Source organism: Lepisosteus platostomus, chromosome 3, assembly GCF_059453375.1.
Source record: "Lepisosteus platostomus isolate fLepPlt1 chromosome 3, fLepPlt1.hap1, whole genome shotgun sequence".
Lineage (NCBI taxonomy): Eukaryota > Metazoa > Chordata > Actinopteri > Semionotiformes > Lepisosteidae > Lepisosteus > Lepisosteus platostomus.
This window is the reverse complement of record NC_142613.1, coordinates 1,124,279-1,135,155: the sequence shown is the minus strand read 5'-3', so window position 1 is coordinate 1,135,155 and position 10,877 is coordinate 1,124,279. Positions and strand designations below refer to the sequence as shown.

The 10,877-nt window shown below is 50.8% G+C and overlaps 1 protein-coding gene across 3 annotated transcripts in view; it reads left to right on the top strand.

The window, feature by feature from the left end:
* The first annotated feature begins 1,403 nt into the window (after positions 1-1,403).
* The window catches only part of slc38a5b (solute carrier family 38 member 5b), a 34,446-nt gene continuing 24,972 nt past the window's right edge, over positions 1,404-10,877 (top strand). For 2 of the 3 annotated variants that reach the window (XM_088623687.1, XM_088623690.1), the window contains exon 1: positions 10,380-10,561. The gene's annotated coding sequence lies outside the window, so the exon portion shown is untranslated. Of the gene's footprint in view, positions 1,604-10,379; positions 10,562-10,877 lie in introns of those variants that run through there. The other variant, XM_088623689.1, reaches the window with a different exon arrangement.

Genomic DNA, 10,877 nt, shown 5'->3' with positions numbered 1-10,877 from the left:
CCACTGTAGTGTAGTAAATGATGGGCTAGACCGCTATTATAGATCTGTAATGGCCTTTGTTTCAGTGTCCTCTGGGTTTGGCTAATAAACCCCGCTCTGCAGCCAGCCCAGGGGGAGAGATGGCAGCACGCTGTTTTGGTAGCTAGAGCCATTCGCCATTTCACACACCGGAGTCCCACACTGCCTCACAGGAGAGCCGGCATGCATGGGAGGAGGGGGCAGGCCACTGAGGAGGGGGCACTGCTGTCCAGCGTGCCGAAGGCACCTGGATTGTGCCAGGCCCGCCTGCTCCTCGGGGTCCTGGCCTCACAGGTCCCCTGTTAGTACAGGCTGTGATCTCCTGCCCTGCGACGACAGCTGAAATGCCCGACCACTTGTCAGGGGGCCGATAGGTAGAATGGGAGGATCCTTATGCGTAGCCATGAATCCTGCAGAATGAGGAGTAGCACAGGGACAGTATCCGAAACATAATCTGGGAGCTTGGTCGATTGGAGAAGCAATGAGTCTGGTAACCAGGGAAATCCCAGAAAGACCATCCGAGAAACTAAATCCAAAGAGCGCGGTCGAAAAAAGCCAGGAGCAAAGATTAGGAACCAGGAGATCAGTCAAAAAGGTTGAACCGCACACAAGAGAATACTACAGGAGGCTTCTCAATAGTGAGCCTGGGTTGGTGCGTGAGGGAACTTTAAATACTGAAGGGAGAGGGATGTGGTTGGATAATTGGTCCGGGAGTGAGAATCTGTGGAATCTGGTGCCTGTGGGAATGTGATGGGTTCAGTCAGGAATGAGATCATGAAACAGTGGGTCTGGGAATGTAACGGCGTTTGTGAGGGAGAGTGCAAACACCACTCTCCTTCCCTGTATGATTAAATGGCTGGAGAACAACCAGGATGGAACAGCACAATGAGATTTTAATGTACCATCTCCTGCAATGTCAGTCAGCCTCCAGTAAAGAAGCTTTTTTCGTCTCAAAACTACCCAGAGCATCTGAAGCTGAACACTGGGGTAAATCTAGCTTCAAGGATTTAAACCTTTTGGAGTTTGGAGTCCAGGTGAACTTTTACAGCTCTGTGCTCACTTTTCTGAAAGTCGCTATACAATTGTGAAGGCGCAAATCTCAGGGAGACGATCCAGGTATGGGAAGGAAAAATGTTGCACTTAGTAAAACTACGCATTTTTTAAACTCAGAAACAATTTCCCATGGGTAGCGTTTAATCTTTTATGTGGCTTTTTTTTTGCTCAGAAGCAAAATGGTGGAAACACCGCAGTACCCCTGATTCTGTGGAACACTGGAAAAACCAGCTCTCAACAATTTTGTCTGAAAAAACTGGCAGTTTTGGTTAGAAGAAGGGGAGGGAGTTCCTGTGATGTCACTAGAAACCCGAGCCTTTCTCTTTGCTGCACTTCTGCAACTCTCTCTCGCTCTCTCTCGTCCTCCTTCCTCCACTCCATGCTCAGCTGCGCCTCAGCTCCAGTGCTGCCCTGTCAGTTTCGAACAGCCCTGGAGGGAAGAAACACACAGACCCCTTGGAAATCCTGACCCTGGTCGCTTTCCCTGGACAGCTGCTGCCTCAGGTCCAGGTCCCCGTGCGCCTTCTCTGAGGTAAGAGAGGAATCTCTGAGCTCTCCCAGCCCCAGCACTGCCACGTGCCCTGAAGGGAGTCTGTTATTATAATAGAGAACGTTGCTCTGTCAGTGCATGATGGCCTGACGGGCAGAGGGGGAGTGACCATGCAGCGTGGGCTTGTCCCTGGGGACTGACAGGGTTCGAGGTGGCTTTCCTGCAGTGTGAGCTGACATGGGGGGGTTCAGAAGGTGTTGGGCTGAGTGACCTCCGGTACAGCGCGCGCTGACCTTTGGATTACTTCCTGATGTGGGTGGGAGGCAGCACGCACAGTGTCGGTAGCGCTGGCTGTGAAGAGCAGACAACGGCGTCTGCAGTCAGGTGTACGCAATTGTTTCTATTGTTTTCTGTAAAGCGTCCAGCAGACCTGTTGCTTTGGTCTCCAGTGAGACACAGGTATGCTGGACATTAGCAGCCAAGGGGCAGGTGGAAGATGAAACTGCCACTGACAGGTCAGGGACGCTGGGCTATAGAGATGTGTGCCCTGTGCTTGAGATGAACAGCTATGAGCAGCAGAGATGCTGGGCTATAGAGGTGTGTGCCCTGTGCTTGAGATGAACAGCTATGAGCAGCAGAGATGCTGGGCTATAGAGATGTGTGCCCTGTGCTTGAGATGAACAGCTATGAGCAGCAGAGATGCTGGGCTATAGAGGTGTGTGCCCTGTGCTTGAGATTAACAGCTATGAGCAGCAGAGATGCTGGGCTATAGAGGTGTGTGCCCTGTGCTTTAGATGAACAGCTATGAGCAGCAGAGATGCTGGGCTATAGAGGTGTGTGCCCTGTGCTTGAGATGAACAGCTATGAGCAGCAGAGATGCTGGGCTATAGAGGTGTGTGCCCTGTGCTTGAGATGAACAGCTATGAGCAGCAGAGATGCTGGGCTATAGATGTGTGTGCCCTGTGCTTGAGATGAACAGCTATGAGCAGCAGAGATGCTGGGCTACAGAGGTGTGTGCCCTGTGCTTGAGATGAACAGCTATGAGCAGCAGAGATGCTGGGCTATAGAGGTGTGTGCCCTGTGCTTGAGATTAACAACTATGAGCAGCAGAGATGCTGGGCTATAGAGGTGTGTGCCCTGTGCTTGAGATGAACAGCTATGAGCAGCAGAGATGCTGGGCTATAGAGGTGTGTGCCCTGTGCTTGAGATGAACAGCTATGAGCAGCAGAGATGCTGGGCTATAGAGGTGTGTGCCCTGTGCTTGAGATGAACAGCTATGAGCAGCAGAGATGCTGGGCTATAGATGTGTGTGCCCTGTGCTTGAGATGAACAGCTATGAGCAGCAGAGATGCTGGGCTACAGAGGTGTGTGCCCTGTGCTTGAGATGAACAGCTATGAGCAGCAGAGATGCTGGGCTATAGAGATGTGTGCCCTGTGCTTGAGATGAACAGCTATGAGCAGCAGAGATGCTGGGCTATAGAGGTGTGTGCCCTGTGCTTGAGATGAACAGCTATGAGCAGCAGAGATGCTGGGCTATAGAGGTGTGTGCCCTGTGCTTGAGATGAACAGCTATGAGCAGCAGAGATGCTGGGCTATAGATGTGTGTGCCCTGTGCTTGAGATGAACAGCTATGAGCAGCAGAGATGCTGGGCTATAGAGGTGTGTGCCCTGTGCTTGAGATGAACAGCTATGAGCAGCAGAGATGCTGGGCTATAGAGGTGTGTGCCCTGTGCTTGAGATGAACAGCTATAAGCAGCAGAGATGCTGGGCTATAGAGGTGGGTGCTCTGTGTGTCAGATTAACAGCTATGAGCAGCAGAAGTGCTCAGCTATAGAGGTGTGTGATCTGTCTTTGAGATTCACAGCTATGGGCAGCAGAGATGCTGGCAAACTCCTCCATCCTGTCACCGAGCACCTTGAGACAAAATTAATTTTCAAAACAGACAATTTTACTTTTCCTTTGACCACAACACCAACATGAGTGGAAACACCCCAGACAGTGTGGTGCTCTCACTGCCTTATAGCAGGCAGAATGAGGTAAGGGGCAGCAGCATGTAGCAGCCTGCCTAGGGTCTATTGACCTCTCTGTCCTCACCGCACGTCCCCGGGGCTGATGGGAGACCAGGCAATGGCCAATACAAGCACTCCTGCAGCTAAACAAAATCACAGAGGAGAAGAGGCTCCAACTGGATCTCACGTACTCATCTCCACCTTTTCCTGTGCGGACGCTGAGAACACAAACACCTCTTATGTAACAGTGCTGCCTGCTTGTGGGGGAGTCTGTGTGGAGACCCACCCAGTTCGCACCAATGTGTGCTATTTAGAGCAGCCTGACTGTTCTGGAAGGCTCTGCTGTCTCTGACTGTTCCCTGAGACTTCCGCGGAACCTGTTCTTCCAAATTCAGGCCTCTGGGGATAGATCCTCAAGCTGCTGGTTTGGGCTGGTTTTGACTCTTTGAAATGTACTCCAGCAATTATTCTGCTGAACAGAATCTATCTGATTACCAAAGATGTGAGTTCCTTTGTCGATCGATTTCAGAGCATGTCATTATAGAGGAAGAAAAATGTCAGCACTGACACCATGTCTTTTGTTTTTCTCGAATGAAGCCTTTCATAGCTCGGCTCTGTGGTTCTACAAAACTACAGAAGACTACAGAAGCCCAGTGGAGAGGTGATCACATGGAGCGCTCCACAGCTCTCTCATTCAGTCCGTTAACTATGCCACGTGGGTGCTTCTCTGTAGCCCTCTGTAGCTTTCCTTTTTGATTGGCTGTAGTCCAGGCAATGGGTTGGTCACACAGCTGTACACACACTTCAGAGTTCCAGTGAAGCAGATCTGGGTCAGGTCAGAGGTCATGACTGAGTCTGTTGCACCTGCGCAAGTGGAGCTGTGATAGCTGAGCGCTGGGTGGCTGTGAGTGTATGAGATTGCACTATCACACTGAGTCAGGGAGGAAGGAAATGCACTTTTTCTAGATCACTAACCACACAGGCCTTGAGACTATTAAATGTTCCTGTTGCATCTGAAAACACAAAAGAGAGGAGTCATTCAGCCCAACTTGTCCGTTTGGTTCTTGGTAGCCAATGGACCCAAAGATCTCATTCAGCTGTTTCTTGTACGAATCCAGGTAATGTGCTTCCACTACATGGCTGGGTATCTTGTTGCACACTCCCACCATCTTTTACGTAAAGATGTGCCTTTAGAAACCTATAGTATGTTGTGGTTTGTGTTTCGTTGTTGATCGTTGTTGATTGATTAAGAATACTTGTATCAAGTCCCCTCATAGTGTTCTCTGGTCAGTGTGGGGCACTCTCTTCAGACTAAAGAGACTCAGTTCCTTCAGCCTGTCAGTGTGGGGCACTCTCTTCAGACTAAAGAGACTCAGTTCCTCCAGCCTGTCAGTGTGGGGCACTCTCTTCAGACTAAAGAGAATCAGTTCCTTCGTGTCAGTCTGTCAGTCAACCTTAAACAAGTCTCTTAAGTCCCGAAATGCACTGTATCTGTTGACTCCTCTCAGAGCAGTAATATCTCTTCTATAAAATGGTGACCGAAACTCTATTTAATATTCTAAACTCCGCTCTTCCAGGGTGAAGCCTGAGCTCCTGCATGCAGCCTCTTGGTTTCTGCAACACTTTCAAAGAGGTTTCACTATTCAATATATACATATATTCAATATACAATGTATTAACCCTACACACGGTGGTTATCACACCAAAAATATTCACACATGAATTAGGTCTTTCTAAAGCAAGGTTTAAATTGGCTTGGCCATAGACACTCTACACAGAAAGGACAGGCTCAGTGACCACAGCCTGGACATAGACAATGGACACAGGCTGACCTGACTGCCCTGAGAAGACTGACACAGTGACCACAGCCTGGACATAGAAACTGGACAACACAGGCAGACGTGGCTGCAGAGACAGGACAGGATTAGTGACCACAGCCTGTCCCAGCTGGAGAAACAGAGAGTGGTTCTGTCACAGTTCTCAATGTTCTGCTAATTGATATTGATCAGGCAAAACTGAATGTGAATTTGAGAGGAGGGAGGGAGAGAGAGGGGCAGGAGGGAGGAGGCAATGAGACAGAGCAAAGAGAGTAGCAGGAGGCTGGAGATAAGAGGTATGTGTCTTAAGCTTCGCCGTAAGGACATGAATGATTACAGGCTGCTAAGATACACACACAGTTTACGTCTAACGGCCAGCATGTGAAGATGACACACAACCCTTCGATTGGCTTTCTGTAGCTTAGCTGAAGAAGCATGTGTCTGATGTCATCGGCGATCTGTACACAAGCCTGCTCTCTCTGTAGGTGGCTAAACAGTAAGTGGCTTATTTTGCCAATAGAGAAACTGTATCAGTGCTGTGCAGTACAGATATGCCACACTCCAAATAAAACCCCATGCTGAACAGTTCAGGACGTCAGAAGAGCATGAGGTGCTCTGTTCCCTATGGGGGGAAGGAGCAGCACACAGTACATCCACAGTAGTGGAAACTATGTGGGAGTGCATTTAAATTAGAGGACAGGAGGCACTCCTTTACAAAGAGGGTTGCGGGAGTGTGAAACAAGCTACCTCACTGTGTTATTGAAGCCAGTGTGCTGGCTCCTTTCTAGGAACGGCTGGATGAGATCCTTGAGACCCATTAACTACTAACTATTAATTAGAAACGAATAACTGCTAACTACCCAACAGGCTCGACAGACCGAGTGGCTCCTGTCACCCATGGCCTCTCTTACTTCCAATCCCCATGTTATCTTGCAGATATCCAACTAAACGTTAAGCCATTTTATCTATGATCAATTAGTAGGGTCCTAAAAGTGCTACGCATGCCTAAAGTTATGTAGTCACAGTGTAATCGTGTATGATATCATACAGAATTATTATTTCACTAGTTCCATGTGTACAGCACGTTTCGTCGCAAAGGACCCCAAAGTGTTTCACAGACAGGAGGGGACCCCCGTCTCCCCCTGCCGAGCTGCAGCCACCTGGCTGACCCACAGCCGCCATTCTGCCCTGTAATCCTGTTAGAGTGAGCTGGGGCCCCTCGGCTGTTTCAGACACCTGGGAAGACTGGCTGGGAGGGAGGGGGAGGCATCATCGGCAGCAGGAGGACACCCACACGCTGAGAAATAAGGAACGTCGCAGTGCAGCAGAGCCGCGCTCCTGACAGAGACGCCGGTCCGCCCCCCACACGGCTCGATTGCAAAACCACCCGCCATTTCACGTCACCCAGCAGCCCTGCGCAGAGCCACCTGCCCTCGCGAACGAGTACACACCCAGAGCGACAACACCCAGCCCTGGCCGGAAATTCACTCCGAACGCAGAAACAAACCCCAGAGCGCCCAGCGTCTGATGTTGACATCCATACAAGTCCAGGCAGCCAGCAAGACCCAGGCTGGCTCACTCTGCCCCCCCTCCGAAGTCATGTTGGCCGAGGTACAGGCTGGGCTGCTACAGTCAGACACAGTCACTCCTCAGTGCGCTACTGACACGCTACCAGTGAGCCAGCTTCACATCGGCCTGTGTTGGCACACTCCAGGGGTGTCTCAGAGGGAAGTGCCCCTTCTCACGGGGGGTGGGGTGAAGGGGAGGCAGGTAAAGTCTGGGCAGGAGGAGCCCGCGGAGCCTGGCTCTCGAGGGTCAAGGGCACACCTTCCTGCGCGGCCTGACTTTCCTCGGGTCCTGCCTGCCGGAAGCACTGCGGCATTAAAACGTGACATCGGAACGTCCCTGCATGTCCCCGCTATTGTCCGCGCAACCGAGCCGGAGGTCGTCTGCCCTGCTTGTGCGCCCCGTCAGGGGGGGAGGCTGTCTGAGGGGCTCCTGCTCCCCCAATTCCTCCCTCCAAAAAGCCCCCCGAGTTCTCGGTCTCACTGGAAGCGTGGGGCAGAGACAAGAGAGGCTGATCGAGCTTTCTTTCATATTCAATTCTTCTGAAAGCTCAGGACCCCGGGAGGTTACATGGTTCACATGAGCTGAAGCTCAGGGCGACGCTAAAGACTTGTAGCCGTTCTTGTGCCTGGGGAATGGCAGCCCTGAGGGCCTTCACTTGTCCAGGTGACTACATGCCTCGGACTCTGTAACCCGAGACAACATGACTCCATGAATTCCCTTAAGGAAATACGTCTGCAATTAAGTCACATACACGTGTAAAAATACAAAGATGAAGAACAACAAACAGGTAAGGGCTGAACGCAATTGAAAGTGTCCTGAGGATTTTCTCAGGGGTAGGAAGGAGTTTCAGCTGCTCTTCCCACACGGGGCTGTAAACTGAAAGGCAGTTGAGTTCATTGAGGCCAATGAGTCAAAGTAGCAGTGAGTGGCGCGGAGGGGCTGGCAGACAGTGCCGGGAGCCGGAGCGCAGTGGAGGGAGAGAGGTGTTTGTCTAAGAGGTGTGTCTGCGTTCGGGGGGGAGGGGGGCAGGGCTTCAGTTAGGCGGCTCACAGCCCCTGGAACAGAGATAATAGCTGTGGAGCACACCACAGAGCACAAACAGGAGCAGGCACAAACCCGCACAGTGGTGTGCAGTATCTCTCCGTCTTTGTGCATCATCCTGTAGGAGAGTGAAGTTCAGGGGTTGTGGGTAGCACGGGGGATGTGTCATGGACGAGTTCGGGTTGCTGGGTTTGGTGGGACCAGAGTTTGCTCAGTGTCAGCTGACCCCCCCCGACCAGCAGTGACGTTTCTGCGCTGGAGGACAAAGCCAGAGTGAACGGGGGTCCTGTCTCGAGGCGCAGGAGCTGTTCTCCGGGGGTCTCTGGGGTTCCCAGCAGTTCCTGGCGCTGACCACTGCAGGTCCTCTCTGCGACATTAAACTGCTGGTGCTTCTTCTGCAGTGTCTAAAGCTACAATGCAGTGATTGATTAAACTAACATTTGAGTAACAACACATTTCTGGTTGATTTCAAAATTTTGTTGTTGTGTTTTCACCACTTATGTAACTATGAAATACAACCACTCATATTGGGCCAAAGCAATAGAACCGAGTACAGTTTATATGTAATTTCTGTAATTACTGTAGTACTATGTGTGGCTGTAGCTTTATTCTGGTATTGTATTACATGGGACGTACTGTGTCAGTCTGCCCTTGATTTTCCTGGCTTGGCCATGGCCATGTTTCTGGATTAGTTTAAAAAAGGGGCTCTGAGGATAGTTAAAAACGTTTAGAAAGTGTAACACAAGTGCCAAATGGATTTCTAGGAAGATGTGGGAAGGAAAGTCAATCAGGCGCTCAGATGGCGGGTGCTGTATTTAGTTTAAGTCAAAGAACCTGATAAAAGTTTCAAGAAGTCTGTTCAAGAGCTTCAAGGGCAACAGCCACCAAGGACATCAAGAAGACTTCAAGAAAGACGCCCGGCCCTTTTTAAAACCAAGTACTGGAGGCACAACTTTACACAAAGTGCTGCAGGAGTATGGAACAAGCTAAGTTGCCAATACTCTCAGAAAACAGCTCAGATCAATGAGGCCCTCAGATCAATTAGCTGCTAAAGACCACTCAGGCCAGATGGGCTGTTAACTGCTGCATTCTTTGGTTCTCACGTTCTGCAACTGGTTTTCTGGGGTCTGGTTTCAAGAGGTTGATGGAGGAAGGCAGTGCTGTCCCCCAGCATGCAGAACTCAAGCAGTCTCAAAGTGAAGCAGGCCAGGACACCCTGGGCACTGTGCCCTGGGTTAAGACCAGCACTGCGGGGCTCCCTCGGCGCTGGCCTGTCTGATCTGATGGGAGTGGGGGGCTCTGTGCGCCTCTGGGGAACCAGACCGCTGACTCGCAGGGCAGGGACTGGGCTGGGGGCCCATCCTGGCAGAGGAGATAAGAGGCCTCAGGCTGCTGCCCGACTGGAGGGGTTTCTCTTTACCTCGTGGTTGTGTCATGAGCATCGTTAGTTCTCTGCCAAATGGCCACCGTGTGACAGAGCTGCTGTCTCTAACAAGCCTGTCCTGCTAAATTCACTCAGGCAGAAAGCCCCGCAGCTGGAGCAGTTTTTGTGCTGTGCGGATCTCCCACAAACACTTTGCTGCTATGTCTGATATAAGATGAATAAGATCAATTAAGGAACTTAAAAATTCTAAGATCAATCAAGGAACAATGCCATCTAGGACAGGGATCTCCAAACCTGCTCCAGGAGAGCCCCTAGCCGATTAATTTTGTAGGTCACCCTAAATCAGAGGGTTACCAGCCCTGGTCCTGGTGCTGGTCCAATCCAATTAGTCTTACAGGTCACCTGTGTTCAAAGTTCAATAAGCTACTGCTGAGTCAAGCGAGTAATCTGCTCAATTCAGAGAGTTTTGCCGCTGAAGGGCTGAAGGGAATTGAGATTTTAGTCTTAAATGATCTCTAAATTACTTAATTTAACAACTTGCCTATTTAACTGGTCACAACGGAATCGTTCCAGATCTTTACAACTAGGGGATTGAATGGTGATCCCCAAAACCTTCTGGGCAGGGGCTCCCCAGGACCAGGGCTGGAAACCCTTGATCTAGGATATAGCGACTGGACCTCAGTGACACACGACAAGGACTGTAAATAGCTAAAAAGCAGTGGCTTTGGTTATGTCTGATAATGGCCTCTGAGCATTTAAAAATAACCTTTGTGAGAAGCCAAACTTGGGCAGACTGCTGGAAATCCGAAGATGAAGAGACATCTTCGGTATGTGAATTTGCACCAGCTGAGGGTTCGGTGTTTCACCAGGGATGTCTAAGACAGTGAGTGTGAGTCAGGACACAGTGGGCAGGGAAAGAGTTAAAGGACATGAGCGTCTTCCTTTCTCTCCACCCTCCCTCTGTCTCCTCCCTTGCTAAGCTCCCTCCCTCCCTCTCTCTCCCAGTCTGCTCAAACTCTGCACTGAAAGCGGTTTAAGTAAAACTCATTGACTGGCTGTATGTCAACACAGAAGCAGAGGCTGGAGGATTTAACAGGGGAGTTTTTGAAAAAGAGGAGAAAAGTTTCGGAAGGGGGAATCCGGAAGATTGGAAAAACAGGGACAACTTGCCTTCGATGAGGTGAGTGTGATGGGGGAGAGAGGGCTTTTTAGAAGGGATCCACAGTGAGGAGCCACAGCTCTCAGAGCCAGAGTGGAAGAGGGAGCAGTCAATAGCAAGGCAGTCTTGCATCATGCTGGCAGCATGCAGGGCGAGCCCTGGAAGGACGAGCAGCTGTGTTCTTCCACAGCCCCTCTGCCTGCTGCTTGGACCCCTGTCTCTGAGAGCGGGAGAGTGGCCGGCGATGAGCCAGACCCTCACAGAAAGGCCTGAAGGCTGTGGGCTCTCTGGAGGCTGAAGGATTCATGTGACTCTCCTGCACATCCAGCCCCCCAGG